The sequence below is a fragment of the Sceloporus undulatus genome, chromosome 2 (assembly GCF_019175285.1).
Source record: "Sceloporus undulatus isolate JIND9_A2432 ecotype Alabama chromosome 2, SceUnd_v1.1, whole genome shotgun sequence".
NCBI classification, from domain to species: Eukaryota; Metazoa; Chordata; class Lepidosauria; order Squamata; family Phrynosomatidae; genus Sceloporus; species Sceloporus undulatus.
In genome coordinates, this window is record NC_056523.1 from 124,445,727 (window position 1) to 124,456,824 (window position 11,098).

Genomic DNA, 11,098 nt, shown 5'->3' on the forward strand with positions numbered 1-11,098 from the left:
GGGGGAAGCCTGAAGTCCTGATGTGAATGCAATACTAAAATCTCTAGGCATCATGTAGGGGGGAGTGGGAAGGGAATAATAGAAGTTCTTCCATTAATTCTGTAACTGTTGAAAGGCTGAGAGAAGCCCTGGTGCAGTTTTACTCAGAAGTAAATCACATGTGTTACACTCCAGCCCAGGGAGATTCAAACAAATTCAACTTCATTGGGCAAAATCTACTATATAGCCTGTCAGAAGGCTAACAGAGCTATCACCATTCCAGAAAAAACACATTTCTTTCTTTCTTTCTTTCTTTCTTTCTCCGCCTCCTCTTCCCAGAGGGGCAGACAGATATGGATTGAGATCCCAGAAGGACAGCCACATATGGGCCAAAACAATTTCATCATCCACTAAGATCCTCTAGCTTCTTACAGAGATCTTAATGAATAGTGCAATCATTCTAAGAGGACATATCTAAATGCTTTCCCAATCTGCCCCCTTGTTTTCCATCAGTCACTCAATGACCATGAGGGAGCTGCAGTGACTTAACAGCAAGTCAGGGAGGGGACTTTGGTTGTTGCAGAAGGAGGAAGAGAATAGCAACCTCCAGAAGCATCCCCCCCTCAAAAAAAAAAAAAAGACATGTGCAGGAGTAAGCTGGACTTAGGCCTCTATATACCACTATATGCCAGCCCTCATCCCAGGGTTTCAATTAACATAAAAGTAAATTAAATATTAAACTACTTTTCACACATGCATTGGCTTTCAGCTCTCCTACCCCCTACCCAATTTCAAATACACCAACAGTCTCGCCCTATGCAAATTTATTCAGAAGTCACAACTTTTAACATGCAGCTCATGGTGGCACTTACTTTCAACAGTTCCAACCTTCTCCCCCTGCCTCCTCAATGCTAACCCTGCTCCATGCAACACAAAAGTTGCCCATAGGCTTGCCAGATTGAATCCAAGATGGGGTTCCTGTACCATTCATCGTCAACAGCTCTTCGAGCAGGACAAGGTACTGTACTAAAAAGCTCTGTCAAGCAGGATGGACATACCTGTACTTTCTCAGCTCCAAGTTTCAGCCACAGCTGTCTCCTCTCAACACAGCTACTGCCTCACCAATGTTGAAACAAGAACAGAGTTAAGGGTTTCTCTTCATCTCCTCTGCCTGCTTTCCACCAGTAAGGCAATAGCTGTATTGCAGTGGTTCCCAACCTTCCTAATGCCGTGACCCTTTAATACAATTCCTCATGTTGTGGTGACCCAAACCCATGAAATTATTTTCATTGCTACTTCACAACTGTAATTAAATAGGTGTTTTCCAATGGTCTTAGGCGACCCCCATGAAATGGTCATTCAACCCCCAAAGGGGTCCCGACCCACAGGTTGGGAACCACTGCTGTATTGGGAAGGGATAACTGCGAGAACAGATATGTCTGCCCTGCTTGACAGAATATTATCCAGGACCAGATGTCCTCCTTTTTAAGGTCATGTCCTACATTTCAACTTTCCAAGAGGAATTCCAAACTGCCATCCATTTTAAGCATGCCCTACATTTTTCTTGAATGTCTTACATTTTACAGTGTCTTGTCCGGCTTTGCGGTCTTGACATCTGGTCACCCTATCCCAAGAGCTGCTGAGGATTAGTGTTACAGGAGCTCCATCCCTGATCTAATTTGGCAAACCTACCTCCAAAGCATGTCATCTAACAACTACTCCTTCTGGACTTCTTCCATATGAAGTGTAAGATCATGCAAGTACAACCATAACGCTCACTCCCAGTTCCCCCAGCCAGGGTCCCTCACACAAGTCCACTTGGGTCCGATGGGCTGCTGAAGCTCTCAGTCCTTGAATAGTCAGCTGTTCTACAAGAACGCATTGACTGTGCTTGCTAATCTTTCCTTTATATTCCCTGTTGCTCCTTCTTTTCCATTGTTTCTTTAATGCAGAGGAGAACCCTGTAGCTTTAAGGAAGAGGAATCTTTGTGCCTGCCATTCTTTGTCGGGAGGGGCCTGCTTGCTCATTTCTACAAAGATAACACTCAGAGACTAACAGCCAATGTTACTCTATGGACTGGTTATAAATAACAAAGCAGGCAGGAGAGGGCTGGCTAGAGTTAGCCATAATGTACCAGCTGCCATTGGATACCTGCTGTGACTCCCTTCATGTTCAAAACATGAAAAGGAAGCTTTATCAGGCTGTTGACCTGAAGACACACTTTACCAGGGGCGGTGGCGGCGGCTGTCAGGGCTCGGTGCTGGCCCTCTCCTCTGTTCCTCCTCCTCCTCCTCCTCCATGGGATCCGGCCATGGTTCCTTCTCCGCTGTGCAGCCTCATTCCCCTTCTCTGCCCTGGTAGGCCTACCTTACAGGCAGAAGGAGAGAGCCTGGTGTGGAGGACAGGGGTCGGATCCTTTGCCGCTGCCCACCACAGCTTGCTTCTGACTTTCCTGCTGCAGCAACAATGGTGGCGGCAGCTGTCATGACTCGTTGGACATGCTTCCGGTGTGCCTCCATCTTCCAGGAGACATTGGAGGACGGAAGCATGCCGGAAGTATGTCCAATGAGCCCTGACAGCCACCGCCGCCTCAGCCTCCATCCTGCAGGCTGTTGAGGCTCATTGGACGTACTTCCGGCACGGCTCAGTCCTCCAATGTCTCCTGGAATTCAGAGGCACGCCAGAGGCATGCCCAAAAAGCCTCGACAGCCACCACCGCGGGAAGGACGGAGGCAAGCCACGGTGGGTGGCGGTGAAAGATCCGGCCCCTGTCCTCCATACCTGGCTCTCTCCTTCCACCCCAGCCTCCTTCTAAGGTAGGCCTACCAGGGCAGAGAAGAAGGAGGAGGCCAGGCAGTGGAGAAGCTGTGTGGATCCCACTGAGCAGGACAACAACCGGAGGAGAGGGCCAATGAGCCCTGACAGCCCCCGCCACTGCCCCTGCTGCCAGGACTCCCAGGCAGGCAGGCAGGAGGTAAGGAAGGAAGGAGAAAGGAGGAGGGAGGGAGGGAAGAGGTATGGCCAGGTGGATGGAGGGAGCCATGGCTAGAGCAGAGATAGGCTGCCAGGGCGGATTCAAATCCACCCTGGGTTCCCACTGGGCTGAATTGATTTATTCTCAAATAAATGGATTCATCCCCAAAAGGAGCAGAAAAATGCAGCTCCTTTTTGACAGTGGTTAAATGGGGGACAAACAATGCCCCCCCTCCTTGCCAAATCAGTTCCAAACCGATTCCCAAGTGGGAACCATAGTCGTTTAAACCAGATAGTATGCAACATGATCCGGTTTAAACCATAGTGGGAATGGGCCCCTAAAGGAGCTTTTTAGAGGCTGCAAGCTCTATAACAATGAGGAGGAAACATAAGCTAAATTAGATCATATTTGAAAATACTGACAGAATCTTATTTTCTTTGAATTGGTATGTCCCTAATATTGAGATTGTGTGTTTTCCTGCACAAACAGAAGCAGAGCTGGGACAGAAAAAGCAATATTCTGAGGAGCAAGGTGCTAGTCCAGGCCCTTCTCTAGAACAGAAGATGTGTGTTGCTTGTGCTGTTGTTAAAGTAAGGCCCCATTCCCACTGGGCATGTAAAGTGACATATTTCGCTGCAATTCTGACTCGTAATCGAATCTGACTCATCGTTCCCATTCAAAATGGGTGCAAACAGACCCAGGTATTTTTCTACCCCTGTTTTCGTTCCCATTGGTATTTTCCCTGTGGTAATTTGACATGGGTTATTTTGCTCCCCGTTCCCATTGCCCTTCTGGAACCTCTTTTTTTTTTAAAGTAGCTGTCAATCAAGCACTTAAGCGCTTGATGTCACAGCCAATCAGTCACTTGGGTGTTTTTCCCCTCCAGGAAAGGGAGAAGGGAGCCTCTATTCCCCTCAAATTCCTTTGCATCCAGGATCTTTTGTGTCTCCCCAGACTCCCTCTGGAAGAGAGAAGGAGCCTCTATTTACCCCAAATCCCTTTGCATCTGAGGCTCTTCTGTGTCTTCCCATAGTTCCTCTGGAAAAGAGAAGGAGCCTCTATTTACCCCAAATCCCTCTGTGTCCTAGGCTCTTCTGTGTGTTTCCATAGTCCCTCTGGAAGAGCGAAGGAGCCTCTATTCACCCCAAGTCCCTTTGCCTCCCCCATTGCTCCCTGGGCTGTCTGGGGGGTGATCAAGCAGGCATATAATGCAAAGCCGATCTGCTGCTCAGGCGCTCAGGCAGAGTCAAAAAAAGAAAAAAATAATAATAGTTTTAAAATGGTGTTCAATGGCTCTCCTCACACGTTGGTCTATGAATGTGGAGCAGGGAGGAGGTTGCAGGGGGCATAATGTGTTTACTGTGTTTGGAGGTCAATGTAGCGTGATCACCTTACCCTGCTTCCCACTCCACCGGGGGAAAGGCTATGCAAACGAGGGAAATGGTGCCAGTAATGCAGGAAAGAGAACAAGTGGGTGACACCCCCAGGCCAGCCCTTTGAGCACTGCTCCTCCCATCCCCAAGTTCCCGAATCGGACACCCTTGTTGATCCCATTTGTACGCCGTGAATCAGACTCGGGAGGCACAGGAAAACTCGCTGAAAATGCGCTGTTAAATTAAACCGGTTTATCAACCACTGATTCGGGTTTTTTCAGGATAATTTGATCACATGGGAGTAAGATTTGAATTCCAATGGGAACGCTATCGGAGCAATGCGGATCGAATGCCCGCTAAAATGGGAACGATGCACCCATGATTCGTGTCCTGATCCGCCTTATAAGCCAGTGGGAACACAGCCTAAGGCCTGTAGACAGAGACAGGAGAGATTTGCCAGGTTCAGTGTGCCATGTTCTCTCAAGAATTACCAGGCCCAATGTTAGGTAAGAGGGAGGGACAGCTGGTGAATGGGACAAATCCCATGAACAGTTGAAGACAAGGCTGCTAGCAGAAATTATGGGTTCAAAATATATGTGAACAAGACTGCAATACTGTGCACACTTACATGGGAGCTCAGTGTGGGTTACATATGAGTAAATATGTATAGGGTTTTAAATTCTGGTTTGCTCTGAATGCACTGTAAATGTCTGGTTCTCACATGCACATACCTATTTTGTCTATTGTATGCAAACCTGAAAGAGAGATTGACTATTGAGAACTGATTCATGATTTTGCAGTGAAAATGCCCAGAAAAAATAATAAAGTTTGAAATGAAATGATGTGTTCATAAAATGCTTGTAGTTGTGTTGGTCCATTTGAATTAAAACAAAGCAAAAACCATCAACAGGATAATGCCCATATGAGGACTTAACCAGAAGGCTACAGAATAATAATAATAATAATAATAATAATAATAATAATAATATTTGTTTGTATGCCGCCCAATCACTGGAAATCTGGGCGGCTTACAACAGAGGGGATAATAGACGGTTCCCTGCCTTCAGGCTTACAATCTAAAAAGACACGACATAAAAGGAGAAGGGAATGGGGGGGAGGGAGAGGGGATCAGGTCCAGCATTCTTCTCTCCCTCTGAGGCCTGGACCAAGGCAGATGGACTGGAGGGAGGTCTCTTCTTCTTCAGGCTAGCCCTGGTGGATCTGGGCCTGCCTGGTCAACTCCTTCATAGGCCGGAAGATGACAGTTATGGAGGGAGGAGTCACTTCTTCCAGGCTAGCCCTGGTGGAGCTGGAGAATAGTCACCAAATATTGCTGGATGTTATATTAAATCATGGGCGGCAATTGTATGGCTCTTAATATGTTTGTGGATTGCTACGCTCAGCAGTCCTAGCTAGCACAGCCAATATGGAGGAATGCTGGGAGCTGCAGTGCAACATCTGGAATGTGGTTTTAGAATTAAAACAAACTTTTCTTTCACAATTCATGAAATTATGTATATTGAATAATATTACCAGGTTTTCAAAACAGGAATATGAGACAGTCTAAACTCATGATGTAACCATTAACAAATGTGTATTATACCTAGATACAAAATGAAAGTATTGATTTCAGTTAACTTAACCATGTAGTTCTCTGCAAAATTAGCATATTGTCCACATTTATACATTGCATTAATTTCTACTTTATAAAGGGCCAATACCCAAAAATACAGGATTTCTTGCCATTGTGATCAGTCTATATAAAAGGAAAAGCATTCTAACTTTCAGTTAGGGGACATCATGTATAATAAAAGACACCTGCCAGCCCTATAAAGGACAAGCTTTCTGGCCCTCAAATAAAGAACGCCCCTTACACCTGGCAATGCTAGTTTGGGACTAGAGATCATGGTATGTATGTAGGCAGGAGTGTGTACAGGTTTTCCCCCTGCCCCTGGCCCAGGTAGAACTTTTGTCCAGTACCGTAGAGGTACTGCAGTATGAGAGATGGTGGGCCATCAATGTTCTTTCAGAGCTCAGAAAGAATATTGCTGCCTGTGCATTTGGGAAGGGAATAAAGGAGGCCCCAGTGCTGCAAGCCAGGCTTTCAGTCCTCTTTACAAAGCCTCTAGCCTCAGGCTGCAAGGACTGCTTCTAAGAGAAAGAAGGAAAAAATCTTTAGCACATCATCCCATCCCTGCCCGCCAGAAGTCTGACAAGGGAGGCCCGATCAGCCCTTGGTGCACGCAAGCAGCACTGCCTAATGAGAACGTGTGCAATTACTGCAATATGCTGCCATCACTTTCTGTCACACGCAGGCGGATATCACAGCCCCCTGCAACCCAGTCCACCAGACAGAGCAAACAATAAACAAGTGGAGTTTAACCACAAACTGCACACCAGTAGTGGAGATGGCAGAGAAGAGATGGGCTGGAGGAAGTGAAAAAGAGAAAGCATGCATGGGAGAAACAGTTCTTTGGCAGAGAAAGAAAAAAAGATGCTACAGAAAGGGTATCTATGGGTCCGTGAAAATATAAGGCCAGTTCTAAAGATAAAAACAAACAAATATAGCACAGGTCTAGCATTGTGTTTTTGTTGAGACTGAACATTTCACATGTATGTCTCCAGGAATGCTCTTCCACAGAAGGAAAACACTGCACCAGACACCTGAACTGGGATAAAAATCTATATCACAATATAATCAAGATCAGCATCTACTTTGCTGTTTGGATTTCAGCCCACTCCTGTTTCTAGATTTTTTCTGAGGTTGATGTTTGAGAGGAGGGAAATCCAAGTGGTTTTTCTATTGTAAGACAATGTTTTCCCCCTATATTTCACGACAGATATTGTTTATCATCGCTATCATCATTTATTATTTTGATAGCATTTCACATGTGTTAAGCACTTTATAATCCATCAAAAATATGGTCTTGTAATGAAAGAAAAAGTTACACTTGACTAGATTCCAAGATGATCAACATTAAATCATGATGGCAAAAACCTTCTGCTGTACTCATGGATCTCTTCTGCAACATCCAGGTAAATTTTAGCCTTCAAGGGTAACGTTCTTCACATCGCTTTTTCTTTTTCATGGGGAAAAAAACCCACATTGTGTCAGAATCACAGTAGGTAAAACATTCACAGCCTGTTCATTCACACTTACTTCATACACACTTCAGTTTGGTTGTTAACCATGAATCTTGTTCCTTTATGGTTTTCAAAATTTATATAAAAGGCATTTATTGGTTGACCTCTCTATCTCACATTCTTTCTCCTCCATCCCACCCTCTCCTGGGCATTTACTGTCACACTTATATGAATCATTACTGTATTCCCAAATGTCTAATTTTAGGATTACTATATAAATGGATTAGATCAGAAAGGGGGTCTGGAAGGCTTGCTCCTCTTTCAATATTGGCTGCCCTCATCTTGCCTTCAGCATGTGGCTGATGCTCAGCTGGAAGTCACATTGGCTGAATTGCAATGGCAATCACATTGCCAAGCCTTCCCTCTATCCTGAACCCATTACTGGGGAAGGGGGTAGATGCCCCTCTTTGTATTGTGTCCTTTCTCTGTGTGAATGTGTTTATGTGTGTTTGTATGTGTAATATGTCTTTCCTGGCCCTCCCTCCCAGTCGCCCCAAATCCACAACTAGAGCTGGGGTGGGAATGGAGGTGGGGGTTGGAGGGAGTGAGGAAGCAGCTCCCAATGCCCCTGGGCTTGGCGTGTGCCCACACACCACCCGCCAGCCGTCATGCTCCTGCTGATGATGGATGAGACAGAGTGAACGGCACCTCCTGGAGGGGGTTGGTGGAGGCAGGAAGAGGAGCTGAAATTCATTTCCAAAGAGAAATAAATAAACTTGCCCACCCTGGGGCTGCTGCCACTGCTGTATTAGCCAGGCTTTAATTTCATTCTTGATTTGATATGATTTCATTGCAACACTTTTTTCTCCACTTTTTTTTTTTTTTAGGGTGGGGGGATATCCATAGGAGGAAAGCAATTGTGTCTGGCAAGTTATTGCAGATGTGTAGGCAAACAGCGAATCTTGGGGGCTCTTCTCTCACTGAATCAGACTAAAGAGTGGAGCCAGGAGGTGAGGTGAGCCAGCACATGTGTGGGAGCCAGGAGTCCTTTCTGCTATTCCCAGTTCTGTGAATAAATTCCCAATCCTGTTCTTACTAACAGGGGATTAGACAGACTCATGGGCCTGTTGCATTACTAGTCACAATGGTTGTTCTATTATAATCAGGCAAGTGCTTGGGAGCTCATAGTTCTAAATACCAATGCTGGGGAACCCAAGGAAGCGGGTGCTATTGCACTCCTGCATTCCCTATTTGTGGGCGCCCCATAGGTATCTAATGCAAACATGTAATCCTTTCTGTTATCTGCACATTATGATTGCATCAGGGATCTCACAATATGCTTGTATTTAATTATTTTTTAAAAAATCTATATTTGCTAAAATAAATCTTTTCCATAGGTATGAGTTTGGCCAGTGAATAACAGAATGCTGAACTAGATAAATCACTGTGCAAAACTGATGTGGTTCCTCATATGTTCCTATTGCACCAAGACAGTAAAAATCAAGAATCTTGAAGCTTTTCTATACTGCTCTGTAATCTTTGCCTTTCCTTCATTTTCATTTATCTATCTAATAGCTGCCATAGAGGTTGAGAATTTCTTTATTTACTCTCCTTTCCTTTGGGTGACAACATGTTTGGATGGGCCATAGCCTGCATTCTGGCCCATATCCCTGATGTAACACCCTCCCTTCTTCAGCTCCCCCCCCCCCCAGTTAAATATTAGGGCTGGCATGCCTGTTTTCCCAGTGGAATTTCAGCTCCTTCAAGAGTCCTGTAGTTCCCAAAATCTCCATGTTTTTGTATATCACCAAGTTTCTTCCAATTCTGAGTGCCAAGAACCTGTACTCTCTGTCTCTTTTTCTTTCTTTGTCTCCATTTTTGACAACCCTGTGGGTGCTGCAGATTCACTAGCTCATAATTTGCAGGATAATTTTTGCTTAGAAGAATGGTGAGGAACCCAGTGGCTAACTCTGTCATGCCAGCTACAAAACCTTGAGATTTCATAACCAAAGCTGAGACCACAGCCTTGTCACGTGAGACAGAAAGGCCAGACAAGGATTGGGATAGGACCTAGAACTACCTCTGGGGCAAATGACTGTGGAAGTGTGCATAAGGGGAATCTAGGGACTTTTCCACACGCGGATCTATGTATGTCTATCCCAAAAATGATTAAAGTAGTGCCATCCCAGGAAAGCAAGCCCATTTGCTAATGGTTATCACACACGAGCACAACAAGGGGTTAAAGGCACATTAATAATAATAATAATAATAATAATAATAATAATAATGATTTATTTCTAGCCCGCCTAATCACGAAGAATCCAGGCGGGTTACAACAGTAAAAAACATCAAATTACAATAGAGTTAAAAAATCAAACCCCCATTCCCAGAATTAAATAGTAATAGTATAAAAACATTAAAAACATTAAACAAAAAATAGGCAGAAAGATAGGCAGGGAAGAATAGACAGATGAGGGGACAAATATCTCTATATCTGGGGAGGGTAACTAAGTTGGAAAGGCCTGCCGGAAGAGATCCGTCTTGAGTGCTTTCTTAAAAGCTGTCAGAGTGGAAATGTGATGGATCTCCTCTGGCAGGTCGTTCCATAGTTTAGGAGCAGTAGTAGAAAAGGTCCTCTGGGAAACTGATTTTAGCCTAGATTTTTTTGGCTGTAGTACATTTCTTCCAGAGGACCTTAGTGTGCAGGACGGAGAATAGGGAAGAAGGCGTTCCCTCAAGTACTCTGGGCCCAAGCCATGTGGGGCTTTAAAGGTAATCACCAACACCTTGTACTTTGCCTGGAAACTAATAAGCAGCCAGTGCAGGGACTTCAAGACCGGTGTTATATGGTCATTTCTAGAACTTCCCGTAATCAATCTGGCTGCCATATTTTGTACCAGCTGAAATTTCCAAACTTGGCACAAGGGTAGCCCCATGTAGCGCGCATTGCAGGAGTCCAGTAGAGAGGTTACCAGTGCATGTACTACTGTTTACAGGTCCCTTGGCTCCTGGAAGGGGCGCAGTTGGCATATCAGACAAAGCTGATAACAGGCGCTCCTGACTGTCGTATCCACCTGAGCTGTCAGTTGGAGCAACGAGTCAAGGAGCACCCCCAAGCTGCGGACAGAGTCTTTCAGGGGAAGTGTGACCCCATCCAGAACTGGCTGACATAATTCCATACCTGGGCTTGGGTTTCCTATAACGAGTCCCTCCATCTTACCTGGATTCAGCTTGAGTCAGTTTTCCCTCATCCAGTCCATTACTGCCCCAAGACAGACATTCAGAGGAGAGATGCCATCCTTAGTCATTGCTTCAGTCCGAGACATAGAGAAATATATTTGGGTGTCATCAGCGTACTGATAACATCCTGCCCCATGTTTCCAGATGATCCTGTGATCTAACATCCATCCACGCTACTGACCTTTAAAAACCCACAGGGGTGTTGGGTCACAAAGAAGGAAAGAATTGTGAGGTGGTGGGGAAACGTTACATTTATTTATTTATTTATTTATTTAGGTACAGTGGTACCCCGGGTTACGAAAGTAATCCGTTCCGCGGAGCCCTTCGTAACCCGAAATCTTTCGCAAGCCGAAATTGCCATAGGCGCTAGCGCTGGAAGCCGCGATTCCGTGTGAAAAAACGCCGAAAAGCACCAAAATTTTTTTCGTAACCCGAAAAAAAAACGTA